General features: G+C 38.6%; 1 protein-coding gene across 13 annotated transcripts in view; it reads left to right on the top strand.

Annotated features, from left to right (window-relative positions):
- The window catches only part of MAGI2 (membrane associated guanylate kinase, WW and PDZ domain containing 2), a 727751-nt gene that overhangs the window by 329881 nt on the left and 378270 nt on the right, over nt 1–19600 (top strand). Inside the window, exon 1 of one of the 13 annotated variants that reach the window (XM_048300650.1) lies at nt 3791–4052. The exons of the other annotated variants lie outside the window; for them this stretch is intronic. The gene's annotated coding sequence lies outside the window, so the exon portion shown is untranslated. Of the gene's footprint in view, nt 1–3790; nt 4053–19600 lie in introns of those variants that run through there. 13 annotated transcript variants of the gene reach the window in all.

Here is a 19600-nt window from a genome sequence, read left to right as displayed (position 1 = left end):
TCCATGGAAAGGCCTTCATTCGAGGCCTTCTCTTGGATGAGTCAGACCACACATCAAAAGGCTTATTTACAATGTAACTGGATTCAGACCACATCTCAGCCTTCTTTGACTTTCTTCTTTGCAGTCTTTAACCTGTGATGACAAAAGCCTTTAGGTACAGCCAAAACCCAAACCAAATCTATCTCAAACCTGTTAAATTTTCTGATTATAACTTACAGTATTTCTGAGGGTGCAAGATGCTTAAAATGCTGTAAAATCTATTTTTGTTGTGGTTTGCCCCACTGTATAAATTATGTGTGTAACTTGTATGCGCTTGGATATTTTCGCTCATCAGTAATATTGATGTAAAAGATCTGAAGTCAATAGCTGCTTTCTTCCTCTAGAACTAATTTTGAAACATAGACTTGCAAATTCTATATCTAAAGAGTAATGGAAAAAGAAGCCATTTGTGCCCGTTTGCTGCACAAATTCAAAAAGACTTCATAAATACATGACATACCTGTTTTCTTACTGATTGAATATAGTTTCATTTTTAAGGATATACCTTTTCGACTTGCCTATAAGTGAACTGTAAAAAAGATGCAACCTAGTTCTATGGCTTCTTTTATAAATAAATCCAGCCTTAAGGGTGATATTATTATAACTAAAATAGGGATTTTTATTGTTATTTTATGTAGATATATACATTTTTTTACTGTTTTGAAATTAACATTGCAAATATTGAGACCGTTTCTATCACAAAGTAGACCATTAATTTATTTTTGTCATGCCTCAATAATTTGATTATGTCTGTGTTGTTGTTTGAATTAAAGCTCTAATATTTAAAGGAGTATGATGTAAAACTAGTGATTCTTCTGGGAAACTCTCAAATTCCTCTCAAAAGATTTCAGGTGATAAAATTAATAATTAAAAAACCTGTATTTACTTCTTGAGTAAAGTATCAGTTTGTACTAATTTTTATTTTGATAAATGTTACTGCAGATAATTGTTATCTGCATGGTTGAGACATTCTTTCATCCATATTTATTACATGGTTTTAATTAATTATGTATACCTGTCTGTACACATTATTTACATACCTACTTGCATGTATACATACAGCCTTTAGATGGAAGATAATCCTCCAGTTTCTTCCAGTGGATTAGACCTGTACTTTTTACTGCGTCAACATGTATAGTCTGAATGTCTTGTTCCTGTCAGTGTGTATGGCAGCCCAGACATTATAAAAGGCTTTTTTTGGAAGCCTAAAATCATTGCTCTATTTCTTAGAAATGAAATTATTTTCTTTTGAGAGTTGCAAGCCATACTTTGCTTGGTGACCACAGCATTTGCTTTTTGAAAAGCACTACTGTATTCAGCTTTGGTAAAGTGAACATTTTGATGTCTGTAATAAGTGTACGTAACATGTGATCCTCTTGCTTGTCAAGAAACTCATCACATTCAATGGGAGTTCTGTGCAGAATGACACAACTGCATTCTTGCAGCTGACTACATTGGAAATTTTTTTGGGTAGTCCCATGATTTACACACTATTGTAACTACTCTTAAGTACCAGGCGGAATGATCTGTTTCTATTTGCTTTTTCAGCAATGAAAGTTTAGGCCTATTTTTTAACTAGAAACAAGTTTTATGTTGACTTTATAGCAATAAAAAAATGTTGACAGTATCCAAGTTAGAAAACAATATATGTGCAATTTTGAGTTCTAAAGACATGTAGCTTGGCTGGCCCTGCTAGCCTGTTCGCATGACATGTCTCTTCTCTTCTTGCACTATTGTGGCTTCAGCAGGGTGAAAGGAGAAAACTATTAATAAAGTAACTGTATGTGGCTACTCAAAGTGCCCAAAAGAACTGCAGAATTCCACTTGTAACCAGAAACATAAACAATTGAGATGAAGTTGTTTTGTTTCCATCTTCTGTTGGTTCCTATGGCCTTCACTGTTGGGAGCATCATAAACATCTTCTAGTGTTAAGTGTGAACCAGTCATTAGATATCTTTCTACAAGGATATTCTTATGAGGGCTTGACAAGAGTCCCACTTTTGACATTTTTGTTTAAATACATAATTAAATCAAATGTAGCAAAGTAAAAGTCTGGTGATTTTTTCTTTCCCATGAAGCCTGGTTTGAAATCAAGTCTCATATATATGTATATATATATATAATAGTTATGGGAGTTTTACCAGCCCCTTCAAGTCTGCCTTGGCTTCTGCCAAAAGCTCATGGACTATGGCAAAAATTTTGTCTATGATAGGAAAGATGTGAAGCACTCCTACTAGAGCATTACTGAAAAGAATGTGTCAGGGTTAAAAACCTAAGTCTCTTGAAAGTCAGAGCAAGAGAGAACTTTTAGTGTCAATCTAGTAGACATAATAGTAGCCTAATAATATGGTGAAGATAATCCATGATCTCTCATATAAGTTTTTTACCTCAGTATCCTAGAAGAAATCCAGACTGCTCCTTTGTGTACTTACCAAAAGAATTACCTTACATCATAAGAGTGATAGCATGGAAAGTAAAAGGTGGAAATCTGCATTCTGGGTGTAGTGCCAGAGGAACTGAAGTGTCTGTGGAGTTAATACAAGATGAGTAAATGGTTATTATATGTTGTTGGAAGCATTGGTAAGCATTAAAAGTGCCTGTGTTGGATGGTGGATGGGTAAGTAGGCTTTCTGGTGTTTAAAGACCTGAGTCTTTAAAAACATGGTCATAGGAAAATGGATTTAGATTTCTTCTGGAATAGATGATGCATTACATCTACACGTTTAGTTTCTCAGAAAGACTGATTAAATGTGGATGCCTACTTTACCCTTTGTGCCTAGTTTTGCAGATGTTTCCTATTTGCTACCATTCTATAATGAGTGCAAAGGAATATTTTGGGTGAAACTGTGGTCTCATTAAACATGGTAGAAATTTTTTAATGGCAGCTAGGGTTAAAAATGCAGTATTTTATCAACACTCACAGTCTCTTTCCATATGATTTTCTTGTTTGCAAGTAATTCTGACCTTTGCAACAATACTTGGGTATTTCTTATTACTTGGCAATAACTAGGATTCTCACAGAATCTGAGTTCTTTCTGTCTTTTAGAGCCTAAATTCCAAAGCCCTGAACGTATGGTAGCTTTAATCAGGGTAATCCCAGGGAACAGGGCTATTGGATAGGCTACAATTCAGAGTCACTTTTAAGTATAATGGCCCTTACATCAAAGATACTTTGAATTGCAATATAATAATGTGAATAAAGAACTAGTAATTGTTTTTAGTTGAGCAGGGTCCCTTTGCTGATGAGAAATTAAATATGGCTCCAGCATAAATATTTAAGGATTGTATTGTAAAAAAGGTACAATTGGAAAGAATCTGTAAAGGGATACAGAACCAGCATAGCATCGGGGGGAAAAAAAAAAAATTGTTTATTTAGGAATAAGCCCCTAATTTTAAATATTTAGGAGTATCATGGTATCCAAACTATGTATGATTATTGCCACTGGAAAGTTTAATTGCATATCTTTGCGCTGTGCCTGCCTGTGTGGATTGCCAGCGGAGATTTGGGAAGCAGAAGGATGCCTGATGATCTCCTCCGAGCCCTATTTCCCTCCCTGCTTTGTAATGTAAATGGCTAGTTTGAATCCCACCACGGATCCGTGCGCTCAGTCCCCGAGCATCCTCTCGGTTTTTAACCGGAAGATCACCTGACCGCCCCCCGAAGCTGCCCCTGACGGAGGAACCTCGGCGGCGGGGTCGGGCTGGGGTAGGTGGTGGCTGCGGGGGCCGGCGCGGAGCCGAGCGCTCCGGCGCTGCCGGGGGCGGAGGGAGCGGGAGCGCCGGGAGCGCCGCTGCCTCAGCCCCGGAGAGAGGCAAAACAAAAGAGCTCAGCTGCAGTTTTGTGTTGCTGTGTCTGGCTTAAGCAGAAGATTCTAGACATTCGTGCCGAAAAATCAAAGCACAGCTGAGACTACACCTACCGGGAAGATAATTTCTGTCCCCAGAATGGGCTGGATCCAGTACAGGTGGTTTGCAGATCATGCGAAGACAGACGGGATGAGAGCCATGGAAAGGTGGGATAGGCGCTGCCTTCTCTTTCTTGCCTTTTTTTCCTTCTCTTTCTCTCTGGATTTGTAAAGCAGTATAGCTGGAACCTGAGTTGGGGTCACTTAAAGAGATTAGGTGGGGTTTAATCCCACAGAACAAAACCAAGATGGGAGGCACTACTGTGTTCAGACAGATGTTGAACCCAAACTTGGGCTGAGTTGGACTTGCTGTGAGCGATCCTTGTGTAGGTTTTGATGTTTTCTTTGTTTAGAATAGTTCCTTCATGAAACACAAGGCTTTAAGACAAGCTGTGTGCTTCTGTAACAATTGTCAGATGACTGTTCCGATGCTAGTAGATTTTTGCCAGAGAAGCTGCAAATGAAGGCTTTGGAGGTGAGTTTATGGAAATAGGAAGAGCTGTTGACTTTGAATTCCTTGTGACGGGGACACGGTTCGAAGTTGAGCTGTGCTTGTTGTTGTACATTGTCTGAATTGTAACAATGGGCAGTTCGAGTAGAGCAAGTTTGAATGGTGTTTCTTCAGTAATTCCAAATACATTTCACTCGTATGATCTTTGGCTTTTCACAGAAGGCAAGGGATTTTTATTTTTTTTGAGGAAAAAGCCAACAGATTTTTTTTAAATATCAAAGAACAGGAGGAAATTAGCATTTTTATTTGAATGGTTGTTGTTAACAGCAGCATGCCTAAATATCTAAAACATATCCCAGCAATTTCTCATTTCTCTTGCTGGGCAGATGCATTTCTTTTGTTCCTGAAATTTTTTCTCTGCCTCTTTAGAACAAAAGGAATTTCCTTTTATTCTTTTTTTTTTTTTTCCATGGCAGCAAGAGAGTTATATACAAATTAGCAATTTTATACAGGTTAATGCTCTGCTTCATTCCGAAGTAAACTGCCTTAAGGTATTAGGAGGAGAGGGGGTGGGCAAACCGGGGGAGGCTTGACCGATGCCCAAGAAATACTGAATTCAGATGGATTTAGATCATACAGAGAAGCAGATCTTTATCTGTAACTGGATTTCAGCTCCATGTCATGCAAAATCTGCAGACTATAGCAGGGAGATTCTTAGCAGCCAATAAATCAGATTTGTAATGGGCCTTTAAAAATGTCTGTGAGGGGTGACTGCCTGGGTCCCCTTTGGCCAAATTAAGATACAATCTGACAGTACAGTAGCATCTGTGTGCTGACATTTTCTCATGAACCTAGTGAAAAATGGCTCCAGATCTCTTGTTCATTCCCCAAAAGACAGTTTCTGAATAGCCATGCATTTTGCCCTTGTATTGTTGTTTGTTATAATCACCATTCTCTCTGATAATGTCTGACTGGCTTGTTTTGCTTTGCTTTCTTTGACTGTTTGACTGACTGAGGGGCTATAGTGGGCAGTGGTTGTTTTACCTGAAATCAGAACCTCATGCCAGTACTACTGCTTACAAAAGAGAAATAATTTTTTAAAGTGTGTATTGCAAATGTGTTGTATAAATACTGCTAATAAAGCAGCTTATGCCAGTTCTGCTGAAATTAGGTAAGTGGGTTGAAAAACATGTGTCTTAGATAATGTGCCGCCCCCGATACAGGTGAAAAAGAAATGCCAGCCTGTGGTGAGTGCAACTGACAGGTAAAACTGAAAATCCTAAAAAAAGGCACCAGAATAAAGTCCTTAAAGGCCAGAGGTATACATATGGGTACAAGTGTTTATCTATCTAAGGGAGAAGTTCACATTCAGATACTACAAGAGCCAGGGGGGAGGAGGAGGAGGAGGGGAGGCACTCCTTTAATTGTACTACAAGTGTGCTGGGTGGAAAGAGCCCCGCGTGGAACGGCCATTCAGTCTGACTCCGCAGCTCTGCTCCAACGTTCCTGAGCAGCAGCTGCAGCCCAGAGGTGGGAGATGCCTCTGTCTGCCCATGTGTGGGGTGATTGCAGGGGAGTGAGGAAGGGGACCGTGTTTTGCCAGAGGGATCTGTGCCAGGGGATTCTTGGGCTGACTGGGAATTTCACTCCAGTGGAAACTGCTTCTTTAAATGTTCCCTGAGATGAGGTGGCTCCATAGCACAAACACAGGGCAAGTAGGAGGCAGAAGGGTAGCTGTGAGAAGTTGTCAGTGGTATGGATCCTCTCCAGAAAATGTGGCCAGTGTTTTTTGTGACTGCTTAATAGTGCCTGCTATTAGTTGCTGCTTAGAAAGCATGTTGTGTGCAGTACTTATAAAACCCCCAAATGTTACTTGCCAGACTTGTTACGGTCTTTTGAGATTAATTATCATAGACCTAAATGCTTGCAGTTATGGTATAAAATTCCACTACCACTGGAAGGGAGCAAAAAAGGAACTTTAACACTGCATGCAGATCCCATTGCTCCTTCTGTACAGGTAGATAATTTGACAGTAGTAAACACTTGCTTCATGGAAAGTGACACAATTGCACAGTGGGATTGTGAAAAAGAAAACATCTTGCAAACCGTCAGACAAGCAGAAATGTCAATGAGAGATGTTCAAATAAATAGAGTTAAAAACTTTGAGTGACAGAAAGATTCCAAATGCCTAATTCACACTGACCATAGGTATAAAGCACAGGAATGCAGCAGCAGTTTTAGAAGGTAAACCAAACCAGGCTGATTTTCAGGTGTGTATGTACATAATCAGAATAAAATGAGAGTCTAATACTAAACAGGAACAAATTAGATTTCAAAACTTTACACATTAAGAAAAGCTGTTTTGAAGATCACCACAGGCAGAAAAGTTTCTAGAAGAAATTAAATGAGCAAATTTAACCCAAAAGAAACATGCACATCCAACTAGGAGCATTGTCTATTGATTATGTGATTATTAACTATAACATCATCTAATGTGGGATTTAACAGTGAAAATCTGATTTAAGAAATTAAGCATGACTTCTGACTTTTATTGTCATTACAAAGTGAAAACTGCCCAGGGACTTTGCTTGGAAATGCACATTTTCTCATGGTGCAGCACTGAGACACTGAACTTCTGTAAAGGGGGAGGAGAAACATAGAAATAAAATGGTGGCACTAGGAAAATTTCTCACCATCACTTTCTGCAGGCTGTCTAAATACATCCTGTGGATAAACAATAAAGGTCAGGATTGTCTTCTGGTTGTGATGAAAATAAATAATAACAAGAATTAGATAGATTAGTATATACTAACAGAAAAGAGACTTGGACCCAGAGTACTGAAGTCTGAGAAAATTATATTTACATTGAAGCAGTCCAAGTAGTGATTGCCAGCTGACAGACTCATCAAACAGCCCACCTATTTCCCATTTCAGCAGCAAATGCCTATACAGAAACCATCATGCTCTCACTGCAAAATAAACTTAAGAACATTAAAGGCCATATAGTATTCCCAGTTGCCTTAATGCAACCAGTTTAAATCAAGTTTGTTGTAAATTATGTCACTATAACAGAGCTGAGTGTAGCCCACAGGGCCAAGAAATGAGTATGGTCAGCATAATACACTTTTTTTTTCTTTTCCATAAGAACATCCCAGCCATTCCTCTGTCATTGCTTCCTCATGTATATAGCATACCCCAGATCCATGTGTCTCTAGCACCAGACAAAAATTTCAGACAGATCTCTCTGATCACTGTTGCAACTGTTTTCTGACTATATTATGCTGTGGGATAAAGAGGATGGTTCATTTGATGACCTTTGGTGTTTGTGTACAAAGCATACCCATGTTTTAGTGACTGCCCACTATTTTGTAGGAAATGAAACATCAATAGTAGGGTTAGCTGAAAACTGTAAACTGAAAGTTGTCTGGGTTCATTCTTTCTCTGAGAATGGAAGGTTAGGTTGACTTTTTCAACTAAATAAAGAAAACCACTCTCACCTGGAAACACACAAGATGCTTCTAACCTGACATTACAGTCTTTTCCCTGTCACCCTTCTAATTTCTTTGTATTTCTTCTCTCATACTTTTTTCTGACCATCCACAAACTTCTTTATTTATGTAAACCTTCTTTGATTTAACCTTACCCTTTCTGCACCTGTGACTTTTTTCTTTCTGCCCCAACTCCATGTTCTGGGACAGTGAGAAGCAATTTCTGCCACCAGGCCTTTCTTTAGTCCAGGTGAAGTCAGAATTGGGTGCTGGGGAGCTAGGTTATACAGAGGTCATATCCAGATGCCTACAGAACACAATACTCTCAATCTCATCAGTCTTCCTATGACAAAAAGGAAATTACTTTTCATCCCAACATCAACCAAATATACCATAAAGAATTTAGCCAATATTCCCATGGTTCAAACTGCTGAAGGAAGCAATGAAAGCTGGTGGCTTTCTTGGGACAATTTTATAATCTGAATCTGTATCCTGAATACCTGTATGATCATATGAATGGTACTAAAGGAGAGTGAGGTTTACAGCTCAGTTCTACCTCTGCTGAAATTGGTGCCAAGTTTCACTCTAGAGATGAGACAAGAGAACATTTAGTAGAGAAAATCTGATCTTGCAGAGGGGCTCAGGTTAAATACATTTTATCACCTTCCTGGCAAAGAAAACAAGCAAATAGGATTGGCAATGAGAGATCACTGAACCTCTAAACCCCCTTAACTGTTATCCCTTATGAAAATATGAACAACAAAAAAAAAGTGCCTGGGAAAAATTCTTTAATCTGAAGGTATTAGGAGTTAAGTCTTTACAGCCATGACAATCCCCATTGACAGAATTGCTCATAACCCAGAGGTGATGGAATACAAATGGGCATGGATGTGGGAAGCATTGCAATAAAGAGCACATCACAATAAAAGCTCTCTTTCTCAGTTATCCTTTCCTTTCCAGTCAAATAAATAAATTGCAGTGAAGTACAGTGTGAAGAATTATTGCAACTAGAGTGCTTTTCTGATGACAGAGATGATGTAAACTATAAAAGTCTGTCCTAGATAACAGAAATTAAAGATTTCTGGAAGTTCGTAAAGATTTAGGAACTCTTAGAGTCTGGATTGATCCAAGCAGACTAATTGGATATGGATTGTGTAACTTCAGACTTGGTCATCTACTGAGAAACCTGCTCTGATGGGAGCACAGACCCTTGGCACTCCTGTGCTGTTCCTGCTCTCCATCTGTCTCCTCTCCCAAGGTCCTGGCTTAAATGTTCAGGATTGCTCATGACATTGGCCAAAGTTATTGGAGTGATTGTACTCATCTCTGTGACTACAGAAGCCATGGAGAGTCCAGGAGGTGATAATATTTGTAATGAAACATTGGTGAGCACAGCCTCTGCAGGGACAGGATCTTCAGGGCAGAGTTCCCTTTCATTAAAGGATTCTTCACCTTCAGAGTCAGCTTCTTGGAAGAAATTCTGAAAGGTAACTTGGCATCACCCTGTAATGCTATGCAGTCAGATACAATCCAGCATTTTGTATTTTAACAGTGCACTAACCCAAAGAGGTGTGAGGAACAGTGCCTTTGTCACTAATTAAGGTTCCCTATCGCATGGCTGGGATTAAGAACATCTAAAAGCAAAGGTTGATTATGACACCAGCCACTGGAATATTCCATAAATCTAGAACATCTGGGGAGAATTGCAGATGGCTGAATAAAGGAACTTGATCAGATCATAATTGTTCACAGTGTTCTATGACTGGGGTGATTGGAAGCATGTGCTACTGTCTTGAGCTCTGCAGCTCCTGACTCACAGAACGAGACTGTAGTTTTGGTGTTTCTTGTTCAGAAGTTGTAACAGAAAGAGTTTCTGGAAAACACAAGTGAACAGTTTGTGGAAATGTGAGTATCTTTGCACTCCAGAAATCCTTATGGGATGAGTGGTATCTATCCTTCAGACAGCACTAGGAGGAATTTGCTGCACAAAAGGAAAGGGTAACTCCAAACTTTCCTAGCTTTTGCATGACTGGATTTTAAAACCTGGAATAACTGAGAGGATAGTCTGTTCCCATTCTGTCATCACAGCTGTCAAAGGCTGTTGTCAAACCAACTGCAGAGATATAACCATCAAAAAACACCTGCCTGTATGCCTATTGGAAAGTCCTTCTGAAAAAGGAGGAGTGTGCCAGTAGGGAGCTCTTTATTGTGTTAGGTTTTTTCCTTCTGCAGATTCAGCAGATGCTATATATTATCCTTTACAACCTTCAGCCATTTGGAGCTAGGACACTGTAATTATGTTCCCTGTCCATGGAAGTTACTGACTATTACTGTGTGAAATACGAGCTCTGCTCAGAATTCAAAACTAAACTGAGGAAGCATGTTTGCTGCTGCTTTCATACCAACAGAATAATGGCAGTCTTCATTTACAGTACTGTTCATTTACACTAGTAAATGCTCTCTGCCCTTTAAATGGTGGAACCTCTATAAAAATGCCTTATTGCTGATGTGTAAAGAAGTCAAATTCCCAGTGTTGACAGTTCTCTCATACAAGGAGTAGTTTACATTTGTGTAGTTCATTTTACCAAAAAATTCATAGGGGTTCACTCCTTCATAGGTGTGAAAATTTTACATAAACTGGGAGTCTGAGACAGAGAAAGTACACAACCATTTTTAAACAGAAGTAACTTTCAGTCATCTTTGTAGAGATAGTCAGGATCTGAGGGCCCTTCCCAACAAGTTGTCTTAATTACGCATTGCTCTTGGATTTGTATGTGGGTCAGTCTGTAAGTACCTGGACCCAGCTCCCTCAATGACTCAGTAGCACAGGAGAAAACAAAGTTGGGTTTTCTAGCTCCTGCTGCTCCTACTTCTGCAACCTCATACACATGAGAATTGCCTTCTTTGAGGTTTCATCATTTTCTGACTATAAAAATGTAGCCTGTTTTTATCTTGCTCTGTTCTCTTCTGAAGTTATTCAGAGGAAGTGAGATATGGTGGGTGCCTTGCACACTATTCCATTAGGATAAATAATGTATGCTGTCTATTGTGTTTAGAAGAATGCTTCAAAGAAAACTCTCCATGGCATAGTTGTGATAACAAGCAGGAAAGAAAGAAAAGGAGAGTGAGCACAAGAAAATGTAGGTGCTTTGGTATTATCTGCTAGTTCAGCATTACAGTGCTTGATACTAGTGTGCTTCCTTTGCCACAGCTCTTGGCAATAGCTGCAGCAGTCCATGGAGAAAGATGTGTAGCCTATAGCTGCCCTAAGAACAAGGAGAAAGTTTTTGTTGCTCTGTGCCTCCAGCAGATAATGTGCAGACTGTCCTTGGTGGAGGCACGCTGCACTGTGACCAGTTCTTGAATATTTTCTTGTGTTGTTCATTTCTTCTTCCCACTTCCATTTTAATAGGAAAGTCTCACATGTCCCCACAGTCTCTCAAGGGGAGGACTATGGCTTTTAAGAAGCACTGAGGTTCTCAGTTTGAGGTTCTTCACCACATCAGGTGAATGAGGCTGCAGTAATTTCTAGAAATGTTGGTGCACCAGACCTGCCAACTCAGGCGTGGTAACTCTTGAGGTAGAGGACACACTCTTACCTCCTACCAAGCATTATTTTTTTATTGTACTCTGTGTTTGTCAATCACTTCTACATATAAAGCTTAGTATATGTTAATTATCCACTGTAATAAGAATATGTGATCAGACAGTCCAGATTCCACCTCAGCAGCAAATACAAAAATTACTGGCAAAATATCTTAAATTTTTGATGTGGAACTTGCTTCCCCAGTTGGAGTAACAGCAGGGTATTTGGCCCAGCATCCTGCTTTTCACACAGGGAAGGAGTAGCAGCACCAGGCCATGTGGGGTAATATTTTCCTTTTATGCTTCCCAGTTTCCAATATTACTTGCCAAAATACTATGATATTTTCCAAGTGATATGACATTCTTGTTCTAAAGCACAAATTGTTATTTATGTGGCCACACAATGCAGAAGAAATGTTATTTCCAGCGTTGGTCCCATGGATACATGCTCAGTGGTGTGTATGTAACCAGACCTTTACACCTCAGTACAGGGTCACCCAGTCATGGAGGAAAAATGGTTTGTTATGCCTTCACCTGAGCTTACTGCTTCCTTGATGATGAGCCTCATACCTTCAAGCACATCAGACCTTCCTGCCATCATTACAAATACTTTAAAACTTTAAAAGTCAAAAGCTTTGACTTTTGGCTAAGTCAGCATGTAAATCTGAAAATGTGTTTCATTTGTGATAAAGACATTTTTGTGCGTATGAGTCACGCCTGGCAAAGGCAAAATACAGTAATCCAAAAAGGAAAAAACAGAAAATAAAAGGAATCAGAATAAACCCCTTTTCAGAAAATTACTATCAAAAACATCTATTGAAGTGTTTGACATAGAATGTGCCTCCTCTTCTGGGATCATAGTATTCTCCATCAAATCACCTCTTCTCTGTTACTGGAATATTTTCCCCCTTTTTTTTTGCAGGCATGCCTTTGAAATACCAGTTCATCTTACCACTTTGCATATGAATTTGGTTTGCCTATTTGTTCATCCTTTTTAAGGTTCTTCCACCCTTCCCCAAAGGTGTGAGGGGAGATTGGATTGAAATAGATAGATGTTGATGAACAAATGCATTTTTGTCTTTGAGTGCAGTTGTCTGTAAGAGACAGCCTCTGTTTGCCCTTAAAATTACTGACCCTCTCTCTGAAAATGGCTATCCTTGAGTCTTGGAGTGAACATCTTACACAGACAGAGACAATTTGCCATTGTCATCAAGGGTTTGTAACCATCTCTGCACCAAGAAGTCAATGGGAGGGAGAGTGTTTAACAAGCTGAGTGCCATACAGGAAAACAGGGCATGGAGAGCAGCTGAGAGCAAAGGGCTTGGAATAAAGCTCCAAAAATAAAAGAAATCCAACAATTCATAGAGAAACAGAGAAGGAAACCAAAACCAAAATTAAGATAAATGGGAAAGAAAAATTAAAATTAATGAAGGCAGAAACAGGAATACTTATGCACATCCTCAAGCTGTCATGGTAAAGAATATAAGACCAATAGCTTTTCCTCCACTTCTCCATGGAAATAAAACAATTACCACAAAACTATTCTATTTTATTCTTCAAAGAAGTTATTTAAAAGTCATTCCCTACTATGGAAAGACTTGACATCAGGAACAGTTATTGTCTCTCACAAGCCTTCTTTATGGTTACTGTTTAACTCAAATGCCAGAAAACTGACACACCATGCTATCTAACAGAAACGGATGGGTTTGCCTTATGGAAGCTGAGGAGTGAGGAGAAAAACATCCATGAAAAGAAAAATAATTGTGAGCTGGATTGTGTCCAAGGAGAGTTAAACGAGTGATAAAGTTTCCTTCCCCAGGTGGAAAGGTTTTCAGGGCAGTGGGGCCTACACTTTCACCCCAGGCTCTTCTCCTTGCTCCTGATGCTCATGCCATTCCCCTCTTGCTCTAAAACATCCATGTCCCACCATCACAATTTCCTCCCTCTAGAAGGACCCAGCATCTGGTGTGTTGTACAGGGCTCCTCTCCACCACTGCAGTTTGGGGAGGGGTGGATGTCAGGGCTTTCGCTGGGGCAAAGTCTTATGCAGGTTTTAAGCATCCTGGTGAACCATAGGCTGTTGAGGAAGAAGAGGGTGGAAGGGTGAAGATGGAGAAGCCCAGTCATTGTGGCCTCTATGCAGCATCCCTACTCATGAGAAAAGGCAGAGAGGAAGCAGTGTGAGAGAAATGGTCCAAAATCCTGGGTGCTTTGTGATATAATATTATATAAGAGCAAGAGAAAACTGGTTTTTGATAGAAAGTCACCTTTGACACTCAAGTTCCTTGAAGCTCAGCCTTAATGAAACCTGGCTAAATAAAGCTCTAAAACATGTGCTTTATCTTAAAGTCTTTGAAGAAGCGTCTTCACTCCTGAAACACATTGAAGCTTTATTACAAGCCATACTCTGATCTGAGGCACTGTGGTGTAAATCTGCAATTACTCTCTCAGAATCAGTGGTATTTTCCTAGCAGTGGAAAAGAGGTTCATCCCTTCCTCCCAAGCAGGGGGATGAATTTGTTCTAAGTCGCTGGCACTGTAAACTTCTCCTGACATAGTGCTGGCACTTACTTTCATCTGGAAGATTAGAATAAAGCATCAGCTTTCTTTTACAGTTATACTAAATTAAGTTAAAATCATGATGTTTTAAACCTTCTTTTACACTGTAGAAAACTTACTTTAGCTAAAACTCATACTTATTATTTTACTTTAAATTCTATGCTCAGGAGTGTTTCCCAGAACATGGGAATGCATAATAGAAACATGGAGAGCTAGTTGTCTCTGAAAAGTTGCTACCAATATTTCTCAGTTTTCACAGTCAGAGATGCAGTAAATTTCAGGGTGGGCCAAGGTTTGTCAGTTTGTAATAATGACAAAAGTGCTGGGTTTATCAGAGAAGCGGTGTAGTAGGTGGTTAATGAGGAGTCAGTGTTGCAATTTATATTAAAGTGGCAAGAGGCAAAGACTGAATATGCACAAGAGAGGTGAACAATTTTATTTGCTTAGACACTGTATTCTGCATCCCAGCTGGTAGTGTCAAACTGAGAGGATATTTCAGGAAATAATCAAAAAAGTTAATTTCTAGGGCCGTTAGTCCTAATCCTCTCATAATCTTTTTTTTTTACACTAATGAGCTATTTTTAGTCCTCTTTACTAGTTCTTCACAAATAATTACTTTTTCTCCTCATTAAGATGACTGTTAACTTATTAATTATTGCCTCTGATGCAATAGGTATTACAGATCTTGATCAGTATCATTTGTACACATTTACAAACAGAAATTCAGTGTCCGCCTTAAAGGGGTTGTGAACGTGCACTTCTACATTTGACACGTTCTGTAGCTGTACAACTGTATTCTACTGTTCAAGGATTTCAAAATTCTTTACATAAAAGCACATTGTACAAAGGTTATTTGTCAGAAGCATAAACCATGCAGTATCAAAGCATTTCAAAGAACTTATCCATCCATCCATAATAGAGAGACCCTAAGAAGTTCATATACAAGATTATCATTTTCCACTGATGTTTTTCATAGGAAGGACCAAACCTGAAGCCTTTCTGCATACAAATTAAATTATTTGACAATTTCCTGCTAATGAGAAGCGAAATAGTGACCACCCATTGAAATTACTAGAGTTATAACACTGTGTCACAGATTGCATATTTTCTTTTTAATTAAAATACCTGTACCATTTTTTCAGAAGTGTAGAACTTGAAGAGACCTGAGCCATTGAATTCAGTCCCCCTATAATCATGGGCAGGTGTATCACATAATCTCGTAGATAAGCATATCAGTTTTTCTATACTCAGTATGTGGATCACCAACTACGTTCTCATCTGTTATCAATGTTTTTCATTGATTTCAGTGCTGTGCTCTATTCACCAATTAACTAGGCATATCACCTGCACTGACCAAAATACAGACATTTTGCAGAATAATCTCTCATCCAGAATCCAGATTTGCTGCTTTATACTTTTCCGCCTGTCTAGCTGCATCGTGATCATATTTTTTTTCTACTGAATTCTTTTCCTTTTTATTTGCTATTTTAAAGTCATAGTCATAATATTAAGTAACGGGTGATTTTTAGAGGTGTCAGTCAATACAGAGGAGAATAATTTCTAATTTATGCTTTAAAAATAAATTTATTTTAAAATTTTGTTCACAATAGAGATTGGTTTAACTTTTGTTGCCACAGTGCACATCCAGTTTGTGTCAAACAGATCTAATTTAGTAATGCAAACAAGCATTGTCCTTGGTGCTTGAACCAAGGTGTGTACTACGCAAAAGAGGAGATCATTAAGCTATTTTAAATGCTTGATGGTGAGACTTCCATTAAGCCAAATCTTCTTCTGAACTCCTGGTTGTATCTGTGGCAATAATGGATCAGTGAAACAACCCCCGTGTATAAACATGATTGCAGTATTTGATGCACACTCAGTTCTGGATGTCTGACATTTTGCTAGGTATAGCCCCTTTAGCTGTGATTTTTGCTGTGTTCTTCATTAAGTCTTACATGATTTTAACTTTAAAGGAGAAATGTCACACCCCTTTGATCACATAACCTGTATTTATTCTAATTTTTGTGCTTCCACATTTCAACATTAGCTTAAATCAATCTTTCTGTGACCTTGCTTGGTCCAGACTTTCAATAAAGGACTTTCTTAGAAAATTAATACAGGCCATTTCTTCTACACTGTTGTGTTGTAGGGATCTCAAAAGATCTTTAGTTGACAATTAAAATTAATATTCCATGAGACTCTTAGAATAAACTCTTGAGTATTGGAAAACAGCAATGAAGAAACAAGTTTTGTCTATAGAGCTCCCAAGTCTTTATATTAATAGTCATCCTTTGATCTCCTCCTGGAGCTGACAAGATAGGAAGCAAATTGGTAATTTTCAGGGTTTATTTCTTCTAATAAAAAAAAAAAAAAAAAGGAGAGAGATAATTGCAAAAGCATGTTTTACATCAATGTGGGACTTGCCTAGCTAAAGATCCAGCCAGGCAAAAAAAAAAAAAATCTGGATTTCTAAACAGCAGTGAAGGTACCATGCTAACACAATCCTGTGTTTACCACAATACTGTGATAAAAAAAAAATAGCATTTCCTGCTCTTAAAATTGCAGTTTGTGACATAAATCGTATTACATAAACAAACTATTCCATGTAGGTGAGGTAGCATTTGTTTCTTAAATATTTATCTGGCTTTTCAGTGTTACTTTGGCCATTCTGAGCTGCTGTGACTCTGGGCTGTTACATTTCTAGAACCTTCTGTCAAGGAGAATTCAAACCACTTGTCAGTTTACCGGCAGCATCGCCTGCAGAGAAATTAGAGACTGAGCTCAGTAGTGAAGTGGTACCTTTTAGCTATATTCACAAGTGTCTCTCAACCCTGAGATGTCACTTGAGAAAAAGCCACATTCCAGAATGCTTTGAGATTCTGCTTTTGAAGTGACAAGAGGAGACTGACAGATGGGAGAGCAGGCTAAAGTCAGGTACAACAGAAGCAAGAAATGGCCACATATGGATGACTGGGTGCTCTAGCCTTTCATGAAAGAGATGACAGACTTAGAATTTATACATAAAAGCAAGTGACAAGCTTTTATTGGCCACAGCACTGAAGACAATCAAGGTGAAAAATCATTTATTTCCTATTCGGTTGGTGAAGATATTTAGCTTCCTGAAACACTTTTTTTTTCCTGTGAGAAATATTGTATGACCTGTAAAGAGATGACTGAGGAATAGAAGAAGTACCACTGTGACCAGTGAGTTCTTAATGAGCAATACATTTTCACATAAGAATTTCAAAACAGAGCATAGCTTGATAAGCCCTGGAAAGCTGTTATTTTGGTAAAACACACACAAAACAGTACTGGGAGATTTCTGTGGCTGACATTAGAAATGGAAATTAAAAAGTTTAAAAACCCCTCACACATGTAACATGAAGTAGAAGGAGTGTGTGCCATGCTTTTTGTCCCATGGAGCTTGCTGACCAACACTGATGTCCCAGGAGTGACCTTGTTATGGGTTCTGGCAGGCCATGCAAAACCAATACAACAGGAAAGAAATGTGATGAAATGTCAAGAAACCAAAACATAACAATCCAAGGATTGTACAGCTACATTTATGAATGCTGATTCAAAACTAACAGAAATCAAAGAAGTGTAAAGTCACTCCAAGAGAATTGTTAGGACCTGTGACACAGCTTGTGGTAAATGGAGAAATAATAAAGAAAAATGTTGTGCATTTGTTTAGAAAATAACAAAGGGATTGAAATAGTAGGAAGCTGTGTAATTGCTAAAAGAAGGATATTATTATTTTTTTGCATTAACCTGATGATTGGTTAGTACAGAAACCAAATCTGAAAAGAAAATATTATTGTGAAAACAAAATCTGTAAAGGTTGTTAAGCAACTGGAGGAATGAGTAGAAATTGCTACTCCTGTTGACAGGCATTTCTTAACAGGCTGAAATCAAGGCAAAAACCCTAAAGATTAACTCAGTAATTTGGAAATTACAAGGAAGTGATTCAGTGGCCAGTGCTTTACACTGGGCTATCGTTATGTGATTGCTAAGCCCTTGCAGCATATTTGGGTATATGACTGTGTCAACTGAAACAGAGCTCAGTCCAAAACGAGAGTGGGAAGAAACAGGAGGCACTGGCATGGCTCAGCTCATTGTTATTGCTGTTTTACACCGTGATTCTGACCTCATTAAGATTCATATAGTTAATGGAAAAAAAGGCATACTTGCGAGCTTGAGAAAGACACTTATTTTAAACATAACCTACATTATATAAAGCTTTCTGTGTTTACACTGTGAAAGTGCTGACACAAACTGAGAGTCACTCATAAAGCAAGTTTATTTTTCAAATACATCAAGTACAGAATGCACAAAAAAGCTTACAAAAGATGGAAGCATATCTCAGAAAGACAGAAAAAGATTCAAAATACATTTTATTAGCCTAGAAAAGATGCTGGTTTTCATATAAATCTTTTATTTTTTTTCCTTAAAGACTTAACCATAGTCTGTGACAGAAATTTTATAACTCTAGAGACACATTGTTTTCAGATTCATTGCAAAACATCCAATATTCCTTCTTGAACCTTTCATATAACCTTAGCTAGAGGTTTTACTTAAGGCTAAAGCCTCTCATGAAGAATTAAGACTGTCCCAGCTTTTCCCATTTCATTTCTTCAACCATGCAGTTGAAGAAATGAAAGTACTAATCCTTCTCAGCATGGCTTTTAGTTCCAGGCAGAACAGGAGTTCACGGAGCAGTTGGACTCTCAGATTGCGTCATCCAGGAAGCCACATCCACATTGCCATGGCAATGACATGCAACAGTTCCTCTGAGCTGAACCACCTCCACTGAACAGCAGCTCCCAATAGGTGACAAACACGGGTTGAGCACTGCATGCGATTTTGAAGTTTTTATAAACCACTTTTGGTAGAGATGGGTTGTGGAATCTGTGTGTGTGTGTGTGTGTGTGTGTGTGTCCTGTGTAGTTATATCAGTAAAAATCTGATTTAACATGTGTTCACATAGGCTCTGTATAGCAATAAAACTCACCAGCTTTCCATAAAAATAGGTTATGTTATTCTAAGTGTACTCTCCTGAATCTGCACCAACACAAGCAGAGATATTAATGTTTGTGGCAAAGTTGGGTATTTGAGATAAGTCCTTTTATTGTGTCCTTGACAGATGTGACTTCACTGAGCTCTGTTGGGCAGAATAAGCTGTGAATTGGCTTTCTAGAAGCAAACACTGGAGACTGGGCTGGGAGTCCGACAAGTTCTGGATTTGTTTGGGTTCTTTTTAATAGTGGTCTAGTCTATATTCATACCTAAGTCCCTAGTGCCTTTGATCTTTTGACAGTGAAATATAGAGACTGATAACTATGCCAGTCCTTCTATTCAACATGCTTAGAGATGTGATTATGTGTGAGTATGTGTGATTATGCATTTTTCCTAAGTGGCTGGTTTTTATTTTCAGTAATAAGAATTATAGCTTCTTATAGGTAAGATTTGATGTCTGATAAATACTGATAAACTAATTTTTAAGGGGTTATTGCTGAATACTCTATTAATAGACATCTTATTTTTGTCTGTATCTTTCCTGAGAATGTTGGCAC

Source organism: Corvus hawaiiensis, chromosome 4, assembly GCF_020740725.1.
Source record: "Corvus hawaiiensis isolate bCorHaw1 chromosome 4, bCorHaw1.pri.cur, whole genome shotgun sequence".
In the NCBI taxonomy this organism is placed as follows: domain Eukaryota; kingdom Metazoa; phylum Chordata; class Aves; order Passeriformes; family Corvidae; genus Corvus; species Corvus hawaiiensis.
This window is presented reverse-complemented; position numbering and strand designations above follow the sequence as displayed.